Below are 25,637 nucleotides of genomic sequence, written 5' to 3' on the forward strand. Positions count from 1 at the left end.
TGGGATTTTTTGACAATGTTAGAACACAAATATACGTGATTGAGTCTCTATGAATTTTATTTGACAGCCTTAGAACACATATATACATGATTGAGTCACTATAAAATTTTTTTAAAAGCCTTAGAACACATATAAGAACGATTGAATCACTACAAGATTGTTTTGACAGCCTTTGAACACATATATGGATGATTAAATCACTATGATTTTTTTTTGACAGCCTTAGAACACATATATGCAAGATTGAATTTTTTTTGACAGCTTTAGAACGCATATCTACATGATTGAGTGACTATGAATTTTTTTTGACAATCTTAAAATGCATATATACATGATTGAATCACTATAAATTTTTTTGACTGCCTTAGAACACATATATACATGATTTAATCACTATGATTTTTTTTTGACAACCTTAGAACACATATGCATGATTGAATCACTATGATTTTTTTTTGACAGCCTTAGAACACATATATGCATGATTTAATCATTATAATGTTTTTTTGATAGCCTTAGAACACATATATGCATGATTGAATCACTATAATTTTTTTTTGAATACCTTAGACCAAATATATGCGTGATTGAATCACTATAAATTTTTTCGATAACCTTAGAACATATATATGCAAGATTGAATCACTATGAATTCTTTTGACAGACTTAGAACACATACATGCATGATTGAATCACTATGAAATTTCTTTGACAGCCTTACAGTAGATATATGAAAGATTGAGTCACTATTAAATTTTTTTTTACAGCCTTGGAACACATATATGCATGATTGATGGCAGCCTTAGAACACATATATAAATGATTGATGACTGCCTTAGAACAATATATGCATGATTGAATCCCCATCAAATTTTTGTGACATGGTTAGAACATATATATGCATGATTAAATCAATATGACTTTTTTTTATAGCCGTATTACAGATACATGCATGCTTGAAATTTTTTTGACAGCCTTAGAACACTTATATTCAAGATTGAGTCACTATGAATTTTTTTTGACCGCCTTTGAACACATATATGCGTGGTTGAGTCACTATGAAATTTGTTTGACAACCTTAGAATACATATATTCATGATTGAGTAACTATGCTATTTCTTTGACACTTTTTGCACACATATATGCATGATTGAGTCACTATGAATTTTTTTGACAGCCTTAGAACACATATATGCATGATTGAGTCACTATGAAATTTTTTTGATAGCCTTATAACACATGTATGCATGATTGAATCACTACCATTTTTTTTTGATAGCCTTAGAACACATATATATTTTTGATTAAATCCCTATAATTTTTTTTTGACAAACTTAGAACAAATATATGCAAGATTGAATCACTATGAAATTTTATTGACATGCTTAGAACTCTTATATGCATGATTCAATCACTGCGAAATTTTTTTGATAGCCTTAGAACATATGTATGCATGATTGAATCACTATGAATTTTTTTTGAGTGCCTTAGAACACATATATACGTGATTTAATCACTATAAAGTTTTTTTTGACAGCCTTAGAACACATATATGCATGATTGAGTCACTATGATTTTTTTTTATAGCCTTAGAACACATATATGCATGATTAATCATCCACTATGAACATTTTTTGATAGGCTTAAAACACATATATGCGTGACTGAATCAGTATGAATTTTATTTGACAGCCTTAAAACATATATATTCATGATATATACACTATGAATTTTTTTTTTTAACGTCAGAACACATATATGCATGATTGAATCACTATAAAAGTTTTTTGACAACCATAGAACAAATGTATGCATGATAGAGTCACTATGAAATTTTTTTGACAGCCTTAGAACAAATGTATGCATGATTGAATCACTATGAAATTTTTTTGAGTGCCTTAGAACAGATAAATGCATGAGTGAGTCACTATGAAGTTTTTTTGATAGCCCTAAACACATATATGCATGGTTGAGTCACTATGATTTTTTTTTACAGTCTTAGACCATATATATGCAAGATTGAGTGACTATGAATTTTTTTTTAGAGCATTAGAACACATACGTGAGATTGAATCACTATACTTTTTTTTGACAACCTTAGAATAAATATATGCAAGATTGGATCGCAATGAAGTTTTTTAACAAACTTCGAACACATATATGCAAGATTGAATTACCATGAATTTTTTTAGCAACCTTAGAACACATATATGCAAAATTTAATCACCATGAATTTTTTTGTAGAACTTTAGAACACTATATGGATGACTGAATCACTAATTTTTTTTTTATATCATTAGAACACATATATGCATGATTGAGTCACTATAATTTTTTTTTGAGTAACTTAGAAAACATATCTGCATGATTGAATCACTATGATTTTTTTTTGGACATGCTTATAACACATATGCATGATGGAATCACTATGAATTTTTTTAACAACATTGAACACATATATGCATGATTAAATCACTATAAATTTTTTTTACAGCATTAGAACACATATTTTCCTGATTGAATCACTATAAATTTTTTTGACAACCTTAGAACACATATATACAAGATTGGATCATTATGAAATTTTTTTGATGGCCTAAAAACACATATATGCATGATTGAGTCACTATGATTTTTTTTTAAAGCCTTAGAACACATATATGCATGATTGAATCACAAATTTTTTTTACAACATTATAACACATATATGCCGGATTAAATCACTACAAATTTTTTTTGAAAAACCTCAGAACACATATATGCAAGATTGAATCACTATGAGATTTTTTTGACAACATCAGAACACATATATGCAAGATTGAATCACTTTGAATTTTTTTAACAAACTCAGATGCATGATTAAATCACTATGGACTTTTTTTAACAATTTTGGAACACAAATATGCATGATTGAATCACTATGGGATTTTTTGACAATGTTAGAACACTAATATGCGTGACTGAGTAACTATGAATAATTTTTGACAACCTTAGAAAACATATACATGATTGAGTCACTATGATTTTTTTTTCAGCCTTAGAACACATATATGAACGATTGAATCACTACAAGGATTTTTTTGACAGCCTTTGAATACATATATGCATGATTAAATCATTATGATTTTTTTTTGACAGCCTTAGAACACATATATGCAAGATTGAAATTTTTTTGACAGCCTTAGAACACATATCTACATGATTGAATCACTATGAAATTTTTTTCACAACCTTAGAACAGATATATACATGATTGAATCACTATAAAACTTTTTGACTGCTTTAGAACACATATATACATGATTTAATCACTATGAAATTTTTTTGACAACCTTAGAACATGATTGAATCACTATAAAATTTTTTTTAGTGCATTAGAAAAAATATACATGTGATGTAATCACTATACTTTTATTTTGACAACCATAGAACAAATATATGCAAGATTGAATCACTATGATTTTTTTTTGACAAACTTAGAACACATATATGCATGATTAAATCACTCTGAATTTTTTTTTGACAACCTTAGATGGATGTATGCAAGATATAGTCACTATGATTTATGAAATTTTTTTTACAGCCTTAGATGGATGTATGCATGATTAAATCACAATGAATTTTTTTTAGTGCCTTAAAACACATATATACGTGATTGACTCACTATGAATTTTTTTTGACAACCTTAGAACACATATATGCATGATTAAGTCACTATGAATTTTTTTGTTACCCTTAGAACATATATATGCATAATTGAATCACTACAAATTTTTTTTTAGTGCATTAGAAAAAATATACATGTGATGTAATCACTATACTTTTATTTTGACAACCATAGAACAAATATATGCAAGATTGAATCACTATGATTTTTTTTTGACAAACTTAGAACACATATATGCATGATTAAATCACTCTAAATTTTTTTTGACAGCCTTACAACAGATATATGCATGATTGAGTCCCTATTAAATTTTTTTGACAGCCTTAGAACACACACATGCATGATTGAATCACTATGAAATTTTTTTGACAGCCTTTAGCACACATATATGCATGATTTAATCATTATAAAGTTTTTTTGATAGCCTTAGAACACATATATGCATGATTGAATCACTATAATTTTTTTTTGAATACCTTAGACCAAATATATGTGTGATTGAATCACTATAAATGTTTTTGATAACCTTAGAACATATATATGCAAGATTGAATCACTATGAATTTTTTTGACAGACTTAGAACATATATATGCCTGATTGAATCACTATGAAATTTTTTTGACAGCCTTAGATAGATGTATGCATGATTAAATCACAATGAATTTTTTTTAGTGCCTTAAAACACATATATACGTGATTGACTCACTATGAATTTTTTTTGACAACCTTAGAACACATATACGCATGATTGAGTCACTATGAATTTTTTTTTGATAGACTTAGAACACATATATGCATGATTTAGTCAATTTCAATTTTTTTTGAAAGCCTTAGAACACATAGATGCATGATTAATTCAATATGAATTTTATTTGACAGTCTTAGAACATATATATGCATGATTGAGTCACTGAATTTGTTTTGACAACGTTAGAACACATATATGCATGATTGAATCATTATGATTTTTTTTTGACAACCTCAGAACTGATGTATGCAAGATATAGTCACTATGATTTTTTTTTGAGTGCCTTAGAACACATATATACGTGATTGAATCACTATGATTTTTTTTTACAACCTTAGAACACATATATGCATGATTCAATCACTATGATTTTTTTTTATAGCCTTAGAACACATATAAGCATGATTGAATCAATATCAAATTTTTTTTAAAGCCTTAAAACACATATATGGATGATTGAGTCACTATGAATTTTTTTTGAAAGCCTTAGAACATATATATGCAAGATTGAATCACTATGAAATTTTTTTGACAGCCTTAGATGGATGTATGCATGATTAAATCACAATGAATTTTTTTTAGTGCCTTAAAACACATATATACGTGATTGACTCACTATGAATTTTTTTTGACAACCTTAGAACACATATATGCATGATTAAGTCACTATGAATTTTTTTGTTACCCTTAGAACATATATATGCATGATTGAATCACTACAAATTTTTTTTTAGTGCATTAGAAAAAATATACATGTGATGTAATCACTATACTTTTATTTTGACAACCATTGAACAAATATATGCAAGATTGAATCACTATGATTTTTTTTTGACAAACTTAGAACACATATATGCATGATTAAATCACTTTGAATTTTTTTTGACAGCCTTACAACAGATATATGCATGATTGAATCACTATAAATTTTTTTTGACAGCCTTAGAACACATATATGCATGATTTAATCATTATAAAGTTTTTTTGATAGCCTTAGAACACATATATGCATGATTGAATCACTATAATTTTTTTTGACTACCTTAGACCAAATATATGCGTGATTGAATCACTATAAATGTTTTTGATAACCTTAGAACATATATATGCAAGATTGAATCACTATGAATTTTTTTGACAGACTTAGAACACATATATGCATGATTGAATCACTATGAAATTTTTTTGACAGCCTTAGAATAGATGTATGCATGATTAAATCACTATGAATTTTTTTTTAGTGCCTTAAAACACATATATACGTGATTGACTCACTATGAATTTTTTTTGACAACCTTTGAGCACATATATGCATGATTGAGTCACTATGAAATTTTTTTATAGCCTTAGAACACATATAAGCATGATTGAGTGAATATCAATTTTTTTTTATAGCCTTAGAACACATAGACCTATGATTGAATCACTATGAATTTTATTTGTCAGCCTTAGAACATACATATGCTTGATTGAGTCACTGAATTTTTTTTGACAACGTTAGAACACAAATATGCATGATTGAATCACTATGGGATTTTTCGACAATGTTAGAACACAAATATGCGTGACTGAGTCACTATGAATATTTTTTGACAGCCTTAGAACACATATACATGATTGAGTCACTATGATTTTTTTTTTTACAGCCTTAGAACACGTATATGAACGATTGAATCACTACAGGATTTTTTGACAGCCTTTGAACACATATATGCATGATTAAATCACTACGATTTTTTTTTGACAGCCTTAGAACACATATATGCAAGATTAAATTTTTTTTGACAGCCTTAGAACACATATCTACATGATTGAATGACTATTAATTTTTTTTGACAACCTTAGAACATATATATACATGATTGAATCACTATAAAATTTTTTGACTGCCTTAGAACACATATATACATGATTTAATCACTATGAAATTTTTTTGACAACCTTAGAACACATGCATGATTGAATCACTATGAAATTTTTTTGACAGCCTTTAGCACACATATATGCATGATTTAATCATTATAAAGTTTTTTTGATAGCCTTAGAACACATATATGCATGATTGAATCTCTATAATTTTTTTTTAATACCTTAGACCAAATATATGTGTGATTGAATCACTATAAATGTTTTTGATAACCTTAGAACCTATATATGCAAGATTGAATCACTATGAATTTTTTTGACAGACTTAGAACATATATATGCATGATTGAATCACTATGAAATTTTTTTGACAGCCTTAGATAGATGTATGCATGATTAAATCACAATGAATTTTTTTTAGTGCCTTAAAACACATATATACGTGATTGACTCACTATGAATTTTTTTTGACAACCTTAGAACACATATACGCATGATTGAGTCACTATGAATTTTTTTTTTATAGCCTTAGAACACATATAAGCATGATTGAGTCAATTTCAATTTTTTTTGAAAGCCTTAGAACACATAGACGCATGATTAATTCAATATGAATTTTATTTGACAGTCTTAGAACATATATATGCATGATTGAGTCACTGAATTTGTTTTGACAACGTTAGAACACATATATGCATGATTGAATCATTATGATTTTTTTTTGACAACCTCAGAACTGATGTATGCAAGATATAGTCACTATGATTTTTTTTTGAGTGCCTTAGAACACATATATACGTGATTGAATCACTATGATTTTTTTTTACAACCTTAGAACACATATATGCAAGATTCAATCACTATGATTTTTTTTATAGCCTTAGAACACATATAAGCATGATTGAATCAATATCAAATTTTTTTTAAAGCCTTAAAACACATATATGGATGATTGAGTCACTATGAATTTTTTTTGAAAGCCTTAGAACATATATATGCAAGATTGAATCACTATGAAATTTTTTTGACAGCCTTAGATGGATGTATGCATGATTAAATCACAATGATTTTTTTTTAGTGCCTTAAAACACATATATACGTGATTGACTCACTATGAATTTTTTTTGACAACCTTAGAACACATATATGCATGATTAAGTCACTATGAATTTTTTTGTTACCCTTAGAACATATATATGCATGATTGAATCACTACAAATTTTTTTTAGTGCATTAGAAAAAATATACATGTGATGTAATCACTATACTTTTATTTTGACAACCATAGAACAAATATATGCAAGATTGAATCACTATGATTTTTTTTTTGACAAACTTAGAACACATATATACATGATTAAATCACTCTGAATTTTTTTTGACAGCCTTACAACAGATATATGCATAATTGAGTCCCTATTAAATTTTTTTTTACAGCCTTAGAACACATATATGCATGATTGATGACAACCTTAGAACACATATATGCATGATTGATGACTGCCTTAGAACAATATATGCATGATTGAATCCCTATAAAATTTTTATGACAAGGTTAGAACATATATATGCATGATGAAATCCCTATGACTTTTTTTTTTACAGCATTATAACACATATATGCATGATTTAATTTTTTTCGATAGCCTTCGAACACATATATGCGTGGTTGACTCACTATGAAATTTGTTTGACAGCCTTAGAATACATATATGCATTATTGAGTCACTATGATTTTTCTTTGACACTTTTTGCATGCATATATGCATGATTGAGTCACAATGAATTTTTTTGACTGCCTTAGAACACATATATGCATGATTGAATCACTATGATTTTTTTTTATAGCCTTATAACACATATAATCATGATTGAATCACTACCATTTTTTAGACAGCCTTAGAACACATATATATTTTTGATTAAATCCCTATAATTTTTTTTGACAAACTTAGAACAAATATATGCAAGATTGATTCACTATGAAATTTTATTGACAGACTTAGAACTCATATATGCATGATTCAATCATTGCGAATTTTTTTTGACAACCTTAGAACAGATGTATGCATGATTGAGTCACTATGAAATTTTTTGAGTGCCTTAAAACACATATATACATGATTTAATCACTATAAATTTTTTTTGACAGCCTTAGAACGCATATATGCATGATTGAGTCACTATGATTTTTTTTATAGCCTTAGAACACAAATATGCGTGACTGAATCAATATGAATTTTATTTTTCAGCCTTAAAACATATTTATGCATGGTATAGCCACTATGATTTTTTTTTGACATTGTCGGAACACATATATGCATGATTGAATCACTATAAAAGTTTTTTGACAACCGTAGAACAGATGTATGCATGATAGAGTCACTATCATTTTTTTTTTATAGCCTTAGAACAAATGTATGCATGATTGAATCACTAAGAAATTTTTTTGATTGCCTTAGAACAGATATATGCATGTGTGAGTCACTATGAAGTTTTTTTGATAGCCCTAAACACATATATGCATGGCTGAGTCACTATGAAATTTTTTGACAGTCTTATACCACATATATGCAAGATTAAGTGACTATGAACTTTTTTTAGAGCATTAGAACACATATATGCGAGATTGAATCACTATACTTTTTTTTTTGACAACCTTAGAATAGATATATGCAAGATTGGATCGCTATGATTTTTTTTGACAAACTTCGAACACGTATATGCAAGATTGAATCACCATGAAATTTTTTAACAACCTTAGAACACAAATATGCAAAATTTAATCACCATGAAATTTTTTGTAGAACTTTAGAACACCATATGGATGACTGAATCACTATAATTTTTTTTTATAGCATTAGAACACATATATGCATGATTGAGTCACTATAAATTTTTTTAACAACATTGAACACATATATGCATGACTTAGTCACTATAATTTTTTTTTAACATCATTAGAAGACATATTTGCCTGATTGAATCACTATAAATGTTTTTGACAACCTTAGAACACATATATACAAGATTGTATCACTATGAAATTTTTTTGATAGCCTAATAACACATATATGCATGATTGAGTCACTATGATTTTTTTTTACAGCCTTAGAACACATATATGCATGATTGATGACAACCTTAGAACACATATATGCATGATTGATGACTGCCTTAGAAAAATATATGCATGATTTAATCCCTATAAAATTTTTATAACAAGGTTAGAACATATATATGCATGATAAAATCCCTATGACTTTTTTTTTTGACAGCCGTATAACACATATATGCATGATTGAAATTTTTTTGACAGCCTTCGAACACATATATGCGTGGTTGAGTCACTATGAAATTTGTTTGACAGCCTTAGAATACATATATGCATTATTGAGTCACTATGATTTTTCTTTGACACTTTTTGCACACATACATGCATGATTGAGTCACGATGAATTTTTTTGACTGCCTTAGAACACATATATGCATGATTGAATCGCTATGATTTTTTTTTATAGCCTTATAACACATATAATCATGATTGAATCACTACCATTTTTTTAGATAGCCATAGAACACATATATATTTTTGATTAAATCCCTATAATTTTTTTTTGACAAACTTAGAACAAATATATGCAAGATTGAATCACTATGAAATTTTATTGACAGACTTAGAACTCATATATGCATGATTCAATCATTGCGAATTTTTTTTGACAACCTTAGAACAGATATATGCATGATTGAATCACTATGAATTTTTTTTGAGTGCCTTAGAACACATATATACATGATTTAATCACTATAAATTTTTTTTGACAGCCTTAGAACGCATATATGCATGATTGAGTCAATATGATTTTTTTTATTGCCTTAGAACACAAATATGCGTGACTGAATCAGTATGAATTTTATTTTTCAGCCTTAAAACATATTTATGCATGATATAGCCACTATGATTTTTTTTTGTCATTGTCAGAACACATATATGCATGATTGAATCACTATAAAACTTTTTTGACAACCGTAGAACAGATGTATGCATGATAGAGTCACTATCAAATTTTTTTGATAGCCTTAGAACAAATGTATGCATGATTGAATCACTAAGAAATTTTTTTGATTGCCTTAGAACAGATATATGCATGAGTGGGTCACTATGAAGTTTTTTTGATAGACTTAAACGCATATATGCATGGCTGAGTCACAATGAAATTTTTTTGACAGTCTTAGACCACATATATGCAAGATTAAGTGACTATGAACTTTTTTTAGATCATTAGAACACATATATGCGAGATTGAATCACTATACTTTTTTTTGACAACCTTAGAATAGATATATGCAAGATTGGATCGCTATGAATTTTTTTGACAAACTTCGAACACATATATGCAAGATTGAATCACCATGAAATTTTTTAACAACCTTAGAACACAAATATGCAAAATTTAATCACCATGAATTTTTTTGTAGAACTTTATAACACTATATGGATGACTGAATGACTATAATTTTTTTTTTATAGCATTAGAACACATATATGCATGATTGAGTCACTATAAATTTTTTTAACAACATTGAACACATATATGCATGATTTAGTCACTATAAATTTTTTTTAACATCATTAGAACACATATTTGCCTGATTGAATCACTATAAATGTTTTTGACAACCTTAGAACACATATATACAAGATTGTATCACTATGAAATTTTGTTGATAGCCTAAGAACACATATGTGCATGATTAAGTCACTATGATTTTTTTTTAAAGCCTTAGAACACATATATGCATGATTGAATCTCAATTATTTTTTTTACAACATTAAAACACGTATATGCCTATTTGAATCACTACCATTTTTTTTAACAACCTTAGAACACATAAATGCAAGATTGAATCACTATGAATTTTTTTTGATAGCCTTGGGTCAAGTATATGCATGATTGAGTCACTATGAATGTTTTTTTCTAGACTTAGAACACATATATGCTTGATTGAATCACTGTGAATTTTTTCTGACAACCTTAATAAATATATGCATTATTGTATCACTATGATTTTTTTTTGACAACCTTAGAACATGTAGATGCATGATTAAATCCCTATAGATTTTTTTTTATAACCTCAGAACATATATGCAAGATTAAATCACTATGAAATTTTTTTAACAGGTTCAGAACACATATATGCATGATTCACTCAATGTGGATTTTTTTTGAAAAACTTAGAACACATATATGCAAGATTGAATCACTATGAAATTTTTTTAATAGACTCAGAACACATATATGCATGATTGAATCACTATGAAATTTTATAGATAGGCTTAGAAAAATTATATATGCATGATTGAATCACTATATTTTTTTTTGACAACCTTAGAACATATATATGCATGATTGCGTAACTATGAAATTTTTTTGATAGCATTAAAACACATATTTTCTTGATTGAATTACTATAATTTTTTTTTGACAACCTTAGAACACATATATGAATGATTGAATCACTATTAAATTTTTTTGATACCCTTAGAAGACATATATGCATGATTGAGTCACTATGAAATTTTTTTTGACAGCCTTAGGACACATATATGCATGATTCAATAACTATAATTTTTTTGACAGCATTAGAACACTTATATGCAGGATTGAATCAATCTAAATTTTTTTTGACAGCCTTAGAGCACATACATGCATGATTGAATCACTATGAATTTTTTTTGACAACGTTAAAACATATATACGCATTATTAAATCACTATGATTTTTTTTTACAGCCTTAGAACACATATATGCATGATTGAAATTTTTTTGACAACCTAGAAAATATATATGCAAGATTGAATAACTATAAAGTTTTTTTGACAACATTAGAACACATATATGCATGATTGAGTCACTATGAAATTTTTTTTACTACCTTTCAAAACATATATGCATCATTAAAGCACTATGAATTTTTTTTGACAGCCTTTGAACATGTATCTACATGATTGAATCACTATAATTTTTTTTTGACAACCGTAGAACACATATATACATGATTGAATAACTATGAAATTTTTTGACAGCCTTGGAACACATATATACATGATTTAATAACTATGATTTTTCTTTGACAGCCATAGAACACATATGCATGATTGAATCACTATGATTTTTTTTTGACAGCCTTAGAACACATATATGCATGATTGAGTCACTATGAATTTGTTTTGATAGCCTTAGAGTGCATATATGAATAATTGAGTCACTATGAATTTTGTTTTATACCCTTAGGACACATATATGCATGATTGAATAACAACAATTTTTTTTTTACAACACTAGAACACTTATATGCATGATTGAATCACTATGATTTTTTTTTTATATCCTTAGAACACATATAATCATGATTGAATCGCTATGATTTTTTTTTTGACTATGTTAGAACACATATATGTATGATTAAAACACTATGAAACTTTTTTTGACACCCTTAAAACACATATATGCTTGATTGAAATTTTTTTGACAGCCTTAGAACACATATATGCATGATAGAGTCACTGTGAAATTTATTTGACAACGTTAGAAGAGATATATGCATAATAGAGTCACTATAAATTTTTTTTGACTGGCTTAGAACAGATGTACGCCTGATTGAATCACTTTGAATTTTTTTGGAGTGCCTTAAAACACATATATGCATGACTGAATAACTATGATTTTTTTTTTACTTTTTTAGAACATATATATACATGATTGAGTCAATATGACTTTTTTTGACAACCTTAGAACACGTATATGCATGATTGAATCCCTATAGATATTTTTTTAACCTCAGAACACATATATGCAAGATTGAATCACTATGAAATTTTTTTGACAGGTTCAGAACACATATATGCATGATTCACTCAATGTGGATTTTTTTTGAAAAACTTAGAACACATATATGCAGGATTGAATCACTATGAAATTTTTTTAATAGACTGAGAACACATATATGCATGATTGAATCACTATGAAGTTTTATAGAGAGGCTTAGAAAAATTAGATATGCATGATTGAATCACTATAATTTTTTTTTTATAACCTTAGAACATATATATGCATGATTGAGTCACTATGAAATTTATTTGATAGCATTAAAACACATATTTTCTTGATTGAATCACTATAATTTTTTTTTGACAACCTTAGAACACATATATGAATGATTGAATCACTATTAAATTTTCTTGATAGCCTTAGAAGACATATATGCATGATTGAGTCACTATGAAATTTTTTTGACAGCCTTAGGACACATATATGCATGATTCAATCACTATAAAATTTTTTACAACATTAGAACACTTATATGCAGAATTGAATCAATCTAAATTTTTTTTGACAGCCTTAGAGCACATACATGCATGATTGAATCACTATGAATTTTTTTTGACAACGTTAAAACATATATACGCATTATTAAATCACTATGATTTTTTTTTACAGCCTTAGAACACATATATGCATGATTGAAATTTTTTTGACAACCTAGAAAATATATATGCAAGATTGAATAACTATAAAGTTTTTTTGACAACATTAGAACACATATATGCATGATTGAGTCACTATGAAATTTTTTTTACTACCTTTCAAAACATATATGCATCATTAAAGCACTATGAATTTTTTTTGACAGCCTTTGAACACGTATCTACATGATTGAATCACTATAATTTTTTTTTGACAACCGTAGAACACATATATACATGATTGAATAACTATGAAATTTTTTGACAGCCTTGGAACACATATATACATGATTTAATAACTATGATTTTTCTTTGACAGCCATAGAACACATATGCATGATTGAATCACTATGATTTTTTTTTGACAGCCTTAGAACACATATATGCATGATTGAGTCACTATGAATTTGTTTTGATAGCCTTAGAGTGCATATATGAATAATTGAGTCACTATGAATTTTGTTTTATACCCTTAGGACACATATATGCATGATTGAATAACAACAATTTTTTTTTTACAACACTAGAACACTTATATGCATGATTGAATCACTATGATTTTTTTTTTATATCCTTAGAACACATATAATCATGATTGAATCGCTATGATTTTTTTTTTGACTATGTTAGAACACATATATGTATGATTAAATCACTATGAAACTTTTTTTGACACCCTTAAAACACATATATGCTTGATTGAAATTTTTTTGACAGCCTTAGAACACATATATGCATGATAGAGTCACTGTGAAATTTATTTGACAACGTTAGAAGAGATATATGCATAATAGAGTCACTATAAATTTTTTTTGACTGGCTTAGAACAGATGTACGCCTGATTGAATCACTTTGAATTTTTTTGGAGTGCCTTAAAACACATATATGCATGACTGAATAACTATGATTTTTTTTTTACTTTTTTAGAACATATATATACATGATTGAGTCAATATGACTTTTTTTGACAACCTTAGAACACGTATATGCATGATTGAATCCCTATAGATATTTTTTTAACCTCAGAACACATATATGCAAGATTGAATCACTATGAAATTTTTTTGACAGGTTCAGAACACATATATGCATGATTCACTCAATGTGGATTTTTTTTGAAAAACTTAGAACACATATATGCAGGATTGAATCACTATGAAATTTTTTTAATAGACTGAGAACACATATATGCATGATTGAATCACTATGAAGTTTTATAGAGAGGCTTAGAAAAATTAGATATGCATGATTGAATCACTATAATTTTTTTTTTATAACCTTAGAACATATATATGCATGATTGAGTCACTATGAAATTTATTTGATAGCATTAAAACACATATTTTCTTGATTGAATCACTATAATTTTTTTTTGACAACCTTAGAACACATATATGAATGATTGAATCACTATTAAATTTTCTTGATAGCCTTAGAAGACATATATGCATGATTGAGTCACTATGAAATTTTTTTGACAGCCTTAGGACACATATATGCATGATTCAATCACTATAAAATTTTTTACAACATTAGAACACTTATATGCAGAATTGAATCAATCTAAATTTTTTTTGACAGCCTTAGAGCACATATATGCATGATTGAATCACTATGAATTTTTTTTTACAACGTTAAAACATATATATGCATTATTAAATCATTATGATTTTTTTTTACAGCCTTAGAACAAATATATGCATGATTGAAATTTTTTTGACAACCTTAGAAAATATATATGCAAGATTGAATCACTATAATGTTTTTTTGACAACATTAGAACATATATATGCATGATTGAGTCACTATGAACTTATTTTGACTACCTTTCAAAACATATATGCATCATTAAAGCACTATGAATTTTGTTTGATAGCCTCAGAACACGTATCTACATGATTGAATCACTATACAAAAATTTTGACAACTGTAGAACACATATATACATGATTGAATAACTATGAAATTTTTTGACAGCCTTGGAACACATATATACATGATTTAATAACTATGATTTTTCTTTGACAGCCATAGAACACATATGCATGATTGAATCACTATGATTTTTTTTGACAGCCTTAGAACACATATATGCATGATTGAGTCACTATGAATTTTTTTTAATAGCCTTAGAGTGCATATATGCATAATTGAGTCACTATGAATTTTGTTTTATACCCTTAGGACACATATATGCATGATTGAATCACAATAATTTTTTTTTGACAACATTAGAACACTTATATGCATGATTGAATCACTATGATTTTTTTTTTATATCCTTAGAACACATATAATCATGATTGAATCACTATGATTTTTTTTTACTATGTTAGAACACATATATGCATGATTAAATCACTATGAAACTTTTTTTGACACCCTTAAAACACATATATGCTTGATTGAATTTTTTTTGACAGCCTTAGAACACATATATGCATGATAGAGTCACCGTGAAATTTATTTTACAATGTTAGAAGAGATATATGCACAATAGAGTCACTATAAATTTTTTTTGACTGGCTTAGAACAGATGTATGCCTGATTGAATCACTTTGAATTTGTTTGGAGTGCCTTAAAACACATATATGCATGACTGAATAACTATGATTTTTTTTTTACTGTTTTAGAACATATATATGCATGATTGAGTCAATATGATTTTTTTTGACAACCTGAAAACACATATACGCATGATTGAATCACTATAATTTTATTTTGACAGCCTTAGAACACATATATGCATGATTGAATCACTATGATTTTTTTTGACAGCCATAGGATAAATATATGCATTATTATATCATTGTGAATTTTTTTTTATAGTATAAGAACAAATATATGCATGATTGAGTCACTAAGAAATTTTTTTGACAGCCTTTGAATGCATATATGCATTATTAAATCACTATGATTTTTTTTTGACAGCCTTAGAACACATAAATGCGTGATTGAAATTTTTTTGATAGCCTTAGAACACATATATACATGATTGAATCACTATGAATTTGTTTTTACAGCCTTAGAACACATATATACATGATTGAATCACTATGAATTTTTTTGACAGCCTTAGAACACATATATACATGATTTAATCACTATAAATTTTTTTTGACAACCTTAGAACATATATGCATGATTGAATCACTATGAAATGTTTTTGATATGCTTAGAACATATATATGCATGATTGAGTCACTATGAATTTTTTTTATAGCCTTAGAACACATATATGCATAATTGAGTCACTATGATTTTTTTTTATAGCCTTAGGACACATATATATATGAGTGAATCACAACAAATTTTTTTTGACAACATTAGAACACTTATATGCATGATTGAATCACTTTGATTTTTTTTTGATATACTTAGAACACATATATGCATGATTGAATCAGTATAATTTTTTTTTGACAATGTTAGAACACATATATGCATGATTAAATCACTACAAATTTTTTTTGGCAGCCTTAGAACACCTATATGCATGATAGAATATTTTTTTTTAACCTTAGAGCACATATATGCATGATAGAGTCATTATGAAATTTTTTTGACAATGTTAGAACAACTATATGCATGATAGAGTCACTATGAAATTATTTTGACAACCTTGGAAGAGAGATGTATCCACGATTAAATCACTTTGAAATCTAATTGAGTGCCTTGGAACACATATATAGATGATTGAATCACTATGATTTTTTTTTGACAATGTTAGAACACATATATGCATGATTGAGTCACTATGATTTTTTTTTACTTCCTTTGAACACATATATGCATGATTAAATCACTATGATTTTTTTTTGACAGCCTTACAACACATATATGCATGATTGAATCTCTGTGAATTTTTTTTGACAACGTTAGAACACATATATTCATGATTGAATACTACAAGAATTTTTTTACTACATTAGAACACATATGTGAGAATAAATAACTTTAAATTTTTTTGGACAGCATTAGAACACATATATACATGATTGAATCGCTATAAAAAAAATTTGACAACTCAGAACACATATATGCAATATTGAATCACTATGGATTTTTTTTTACAACCTTAGAACATATGAATTCATGATTGAATCACTATGGATTTTTTTTGGCAATGTTAGAACACGTATATGCATGATTGAGTCACTATGAACTTTTTTTGACAGCCTTAGAACACATATATGCATGATTGAGTCAATATGAATTTTTTTTTACTGCCTTAGAACACATATATGAATGATTGAATCACTACAAGTGTTTTTTAACTGCATTAGAACACATACATGCATGATTGAATCACTATAAATAATTTTTGACAACCTTTGAACACATATATGCAAGATTGAATCACTATCAATTTTTTTGACATACTTAGAACACATATAGGCATGATATAATCACTATGAACTTTTCTATATAGGCTTAGAACACATATATGCATGACTGAATAGCAATGAAGTTTTTGTGACGACCTTAGAACACATATATGCATGATTGAATCAATAGGAAAATTTTTTGATAGGATTTGAACACATATTTGCATGATTGAATTACTATAAATTTTTTTTGACAACCTTATAACACATATATACATGATTGAGTAACTATGAGTTTTTTTGATAGCCTCATATGTGCATGATTGAGACACTATGATTTTTTTTTGACAGCCTTAGAGCACAAATATGAATGATTGAATCACAACAAATTTTTTCTGACATCATTAGAACTTATATATGCATGATTGAATCACTATAAAAATTTTTTGATAGCCATAGAACACATATATGCATGATTGAATCAGTATGAATTTTTTTTTTACAATATTAGAACACATATATGCATGATTAAATCACTATGAATCTTTTTTGACAACCTTAGAACATATATATGCATGATTAGATTTTTTTTGATAGCCTTAGAAGACATATATGCGTGATTGAATCACTATGAGTTTTTTTGACAATGTTAGAACACATATATGCAAGATAGAGTCACTATGAAAATTTTTGGACAACCTTAGAATAGATATATGCATGATTGAATAACAATGAATTTTTTTTAGTGCCTTAGGACACATATATTCATGATTGAATCACTATGAAATTTTTTTCACTACTTAGAACATATATATGCATGATTGAGTCACTATTAAATTTTTTTGATAGCCTTAGAACACATATACGCATGATTGAATCACTATAATTTTTTTTTGACAGCCATAGCAAACATATATGCATGATTAAATCACTATAAAATTTTTGTGAAAAACTTAGAACAAATATATGCATGATTGATTCACTATGATTTTTTTTGACAACCTTAGAACACATATATGCATGATTAAATCCCTATGATTTTTTTTTGACTGGCCTAGACCACATATATGCCTTAGATGAGTCACTATGAATTTTTTTGACTGCCTTAAATGACATATATGCATGGTTGAGTCACTATGAATTTTTTTTGATATCCTTAGAACACATATATGCATGATTGAATCACTATGATTTTTTTTAACTACCTTAGAACACATATATGCATGATTGAGTCACTATGAATTTTTTTTGACAGCCTTAGCACACATATATGCATGATTGAGTCACTATGAATTTTTTTTTATAGACTTAGAACACATATATGTATGATTGAATCACAATGAAGTTTTTTTGAAAGCCTTAGAACACATATATGCATGATTGAGTCACTACAATTTTTTTTTGTCAAACATGGAGAACATGTCTGTACGATTGAATCACTATGAACGTTTTTGACAGCCTTAGAACATATATATGCATGATTGACTCACTATGAAAATTTTTTGACAACCTTCGAATGCATATATGCATGATTGAATCACTACAAATTTTTATTGTCAGCATTAGAACACCAGTATCCCAGATTGAATCACTATACATTTTTTTTGACAACCTTAGAACACATATCTGCGTGTTTAAATCACTATAATTTTTTTTGACAACCTTAGAACAGATATATGCAAGATTGAATCACTATGAATTTTTTTGACAACCTTAGAACACAAATATGAATGATTGAATCACAACAAATTTTTTTTGACATCATTAGAACTTATATCTGCATGATTGAATCACTATAAAAAAATTTTGACAGCTATAGAACACATATATGCATGATTGAATCAGTATGAATTTTTTTTTTACAATGTTAGAACACATATATGTATGATTAAATCACTATGAATTTTTTTTGACAACCTTAGAATATATATCTGCATGATTAAATTTTTTTTGATAGCCTTAGAAGACATATATGCGTGATTGAATCACTATGAATTTTTTTGACAATGTTAGAACACATATATGCAAGATAGAGTCACTATGAAAATTTTTAGACACCTTAGAACAATTATATGCATGATTGAATAACAATGAATTTTTTTTAGTGCCTTAGCACACATATATTCATTTATTGAATCGCTATGAAATTTTTTTCACTGCTTAGAACATATATATGCATGATTGAGTCACTATTAAATTTTTTTGACAGCCTTAGAACACATATACGCATGATTGAATCACTATAATTTTTTTTTGACAGCCATACCAAACATATATGCATGATTAAATCACTATAAAATTTTTGTGACACCCTTAGAACAAATATATGTATGATTGATTCACTATGACTTTTTTTTTGACAACCTTAGAACACATATATGCATGATTAAATCCCTATGAATTTTTTTTGACTGGCCTAGACCACATATATGCCTTAGATGAGTCACTATGAATTTTTTTGACTGCCTTAAATGACATATATGCATGGTTGAGTCACTAAAAAAATTTTTTGATAGACTTAGAACACGTATATTTATGATTGAATCACTATGATTTTTTTTTACTACCTTAGAACACATATGTGCATGATTGAGTCACTATGAATTTTTTTTGACAGCCTTAGCACACATATATGCATGATTGAGTCACTATGAATTTTTTTTGAAATTCTTAGAACACATATATGTATGATTGAATCACAATGAAGTTTTTTTGAAAGCCTTAGAACACATATATGCATGATTGAGTCACTACAATTTTTTTTTGTCAAACATGGAGAACATGTCTGTACGATTGAATCACTATGAACGTTTTTGACAGCCTTAGAACATATATATGCATGATTGACTCACTATGAAAATTTTTTGACAACCTTCGAATGCATATATGCATGATTGAATCACTACAAATTTTTATTGTCAGCATTAGAACACCAGTATCCCAGATTGAATCACTATACATTTTTTTTGACAACCTTAGAAGACATATCTGCGTGATTAAATCACTATAATTTTTTTTGACAACCTTAGAACAGATATATGAAAGATTGAATCACTATGAATTTTTTTGACAGCCTTAGAACACAAATATGAATGATTGAATCACAATAATTTTTTTCTGACATCATTAGAACTTATATATGCACGATTGAATCACTATAAAATTTTTTTGACAGCCATAGAACACATATATGCATGATTGAATCAGTATGAATTTTTTTTTACAATGTTAGAACACATATATGCATGATTAAATCACTATGAATTTTTTTTGACAACCTTACAACATATATCTGTATGATTAATTTTTTTTTGATAGCCTTAGAAGACATATATGCATGATTGAATCACTATGAATTTTTTTGACAATGTTAGAACACATATATGCAAGATAGAGTCACTATGAAAATTTTTAGACACCTTAGAACAAATATATGCATGATCGAATAACAATGAATTTTTTTAAGTGCCTTAGGACACATATATGCATGATTGAATCGCTATGAATTTTTTTTCACTGCTTAGAACATATATATGAATGATTGAGTCACTATTAAATTTTTTTGACAGCCTTAGAACACATATATGCATGGTTGAATCACTATAACGTTTTTTTGACAGCCATAGCAAACATATATGCATGATTAAATCACTATAAAATTTTTGTGACAACCTTAGAACAAATATATGCATGATTGATTCACTATGATTTTTTTTTAACAACCTTAGAACACATATATGCATGATTAAATCCCTATGAATTCTTTTTGACTGGACTAGACCACATATATGCCTTAGATGAGTCACTATGAATTTTTTTGACTGCTTTAAATGACATATATGCATGGTTGAGTCACTATGAAAATTTTTTGATAGCCTTAGAACACATATATGCATGATTTAATCACTATGATTTTTTTTTACTACCTTAGAACACATATATGCATGATTGAGTCACTATAAATTTTTTTTGACAGCCTTAGCACACATATATGCAAGATTGAGTCACTATGAAATTTTTTTCATAGACTTAGAACACATATATGTTTGATTAAATCACAATGAAGTTTTTTTGAAAGCCTTAGAACACATATATGCATGATTGAGTCACTACAAAATATTTTTGTCAACCGTGGAGAACATGTCTATATGATTGAATCACTATGAACTTTTTTGACAGCTTTAGAACATATATATGCATGATTGAATCACTACAGATTTTTATTGTCAGCATTAGAACACCAGTATTCCATATTGAATCACTATACATTTTTTTTGACAACCTTAGAACACATATCTGCGTGATTAAATCACTATAATTTTTTTTGACAACCTTAGAACAGATATATGCAAGATTGAATCACTATGAATTTTTTTGACAGACTTAGAACACAAATTTGCATGATTGAATCAATATGATTTTTTTTTTGATAGCCTTAGAAGAGATGTATGCATGATTGAATCACTATGATTTTTTTTATTTCCTTAGAACACATATATACGTGATTGAATCACTATGAAACTTTTTTGACAGCCTCACAACACGTATATGCATGATTAAATCACGATAAATTTTTTTGACAGCATTAGAACACATATATGCATGATTGAATCACTACAAATTTTTTTTACAGCATTGGTACATATATATGCATGATTGAATCACTATGAATTTTTTTTGACCGCCTTTGAACACATATATGCATGATTCAATCATTGTAATTTTTTTTTTGACAGCCTTAGAACACATATATGCAAGATTATTTTTTTTTTTGACAGCCACAAAAAACATATTCCATGATTGAATCACTATGATTTTTTTTTTGATGATTGAATCACAATGATTTTTTTTATAGCCTTAAAACACTTCTATGCATCATTGAATAACAATAAAAAAAAATATGATTGCCTAAAACATATATATGCGTGATTGAATCACTATGATTTTTTTTGACAACCTTAGAACACATATAAAAATGATTGAATCACTACAAAATTTTTTGTATCATTAGAGCACATATATTCATGATTGAATCATAATAAAACTTTTTTGACATCCTTAGAAGACATATATGCCTGATTGAATCACTATGAAATTTTGACAACCTTTGCACACATATATGCACGATTGAATAACTACAAAATATTTTTGACAACTTTATTACGCATATATGCATGATTGAATCACTATGAAAAAAATTTAAGAAACTTAGAACACTTGTCTGCATGACTGAATCACTAAGAAATTTTTTTGAAAGCCTTAGAACACATATATGCATGATTGAGTCACTATGAAATTCTTTTGATGGCCTTAGAACACATATATGCAAGATTGAATCAATACAATTTTTTTTTTAAAGCGTTACACACATATATGCATGATCGAATCACTATGATTTTTTTGACAGGCTTGGAACATATATATGCATGATTGAGTCACAATGATTTTTTTTGGACAATGTTTGAACACATACATGCATGATTCAGTCACTATGATTTTTTTTGACAACCTTAGTACTGATGAATGCACGATAGAGTCTGTATGAATTTTTTTTCACAGCCTTTTAGTAGATGTATGCATGATTGAATCACTATGATTTTTTTTGAGTGCCTTAGAACAGATATATGCAGGATTGAATCATGATGATTTTTTTTGAGTGCCTTAGAAAACATATAAGCATGATTGAGTCACTATGAAATTTTTTTGACAGCCTTAGAACACATATACGCATGTTTGAGTCACTATGATTTTTTTTTATACTCTTAGAACACATAAATGCATGATTGAATCACTACAAATTGTTTTTCAGACCATTAGCGCACATATATTCGTGATTGAATCACTATACATTTTTTTTGACAACCTTAGAAGAGATGTGTGCAAGATTGAATCACTATGAATTTTTTTTGACAAACTTGTAACACATATATGCATGATTGAATCACCATGAAATTTTTTGGACATGTTGAGAACACATATATTCTTGATTGAATCACTATGAATTTTTTTTGACAACCTTAGAACACATATGCATGATTGAATCAATATGAATTTTTTTTGACAACATTAGAAGACATATTTGCATGATTGAATCACTATGAATTTTTTTAACAACCTTGGAACACATATATACATGATTGAATCACTATGAATTTTATTTGATAGCCTTAGAACAGATGTATGCATGATTGATGATAGCCTTAGGAAACATATATGCATGATTGACGACAACCTTATAACACATATATGCATGATTGAATCACTATGATTTTTTTTTGACAATGTTAGAACACATATATGCATGATTAAATCCTTATGAAATTTTTTTGACAGCCATATACCACATAATGACAAATTGAAATTTTTTTTACAGCCTTAGAACACTTATATGCATGATTGAGTGACTATGAATTTTTTTTTGAATGACTTAGAACACATATATGCATGATTGAGTCACTATCAAATTTTTTTGACAGCCTTAGATCACATATATGCATGATTAAATGACTCTAAAATTTTTTTGACACCCTTAGAACACATATATGCATGATTGAATCACTTTGAATTTTTTTTGACAGCCTTACAACATATATATGCATGATTGAGTCACTATAATTTTTTTTTAACAACGTTAGAGCACATATATGCATGATTGAATCACCATAAATTTTTTTTGACAACCCTAGAACAGATGTATGCATGACACAGTCACTATGAAATTGTTTTGATAGCCTTAGAACAAATGTATGGATGATTGAATCACTATGAATTTTTTTTGAGTGCCTTAGAGGTGATATATGCATGATTGAATCACTATGAAATTTTTTTGAGTGCCTTAGAAGACATATATGCATGATTGAGTCACTATAAAGTTTTTTTGATAGACTTAAAACACAGATATGCATGATTGAGTCACTATGAAATTTTTTTGACAGCCTTAGAACACATATATGCAACATTGAGTCACAATGAAATTTTTTCTTAGAATTTGAACCCATAAATTGAATCACTACAAAAGTTTTTTGAGAGCTTTAGAACACAGATTTGCAAGATCGAATCACTATACTTTTTTTTGACAACCTTAGAGTGGATATATGCAAGATTGGATATCTATGATTTTTTTTTGACAAACTTAGAAGACATATATGCATGATTAAATCACTATGAAATTTTTTGGACAAGCTTAAAACACATATATACATGATGGAATCACTATGAAACTTTTTTGACAACGTTAGAACACATATATGCATGATTGAATCACTTTGATTTTTTTTAAAGCATTATTAGAACACATATTTGGCTGATTGAATAACTATAAATTTTTTTGACAACCTTAGAACACATATATACATGATTGAATCACTATGATTTTTTTTTTATAGTCTTAGCACACATATATGCATGATTGAGTCACTATGATTTTTTTTTTGACAGCCTTAAAACACATATATGCATGAATGAATCACAATTTTTTTGACAACATTGGAACACAT

Source organism: Nuphar pumila, chromosome 11 (genome assembly GCF_984573655.1).
Source record: "Nuphar pumila chromosome 11, dmNupPumi1.hap1.1, whole genome shotgun sequence".
Taxonomy (NCBI): Eukaryota; Viridiplantae; Streptophyta; class Magnoliopsida; order Nymphaeales; family Nymphaeaceae; genus Nuphar; species Nuphar pumila.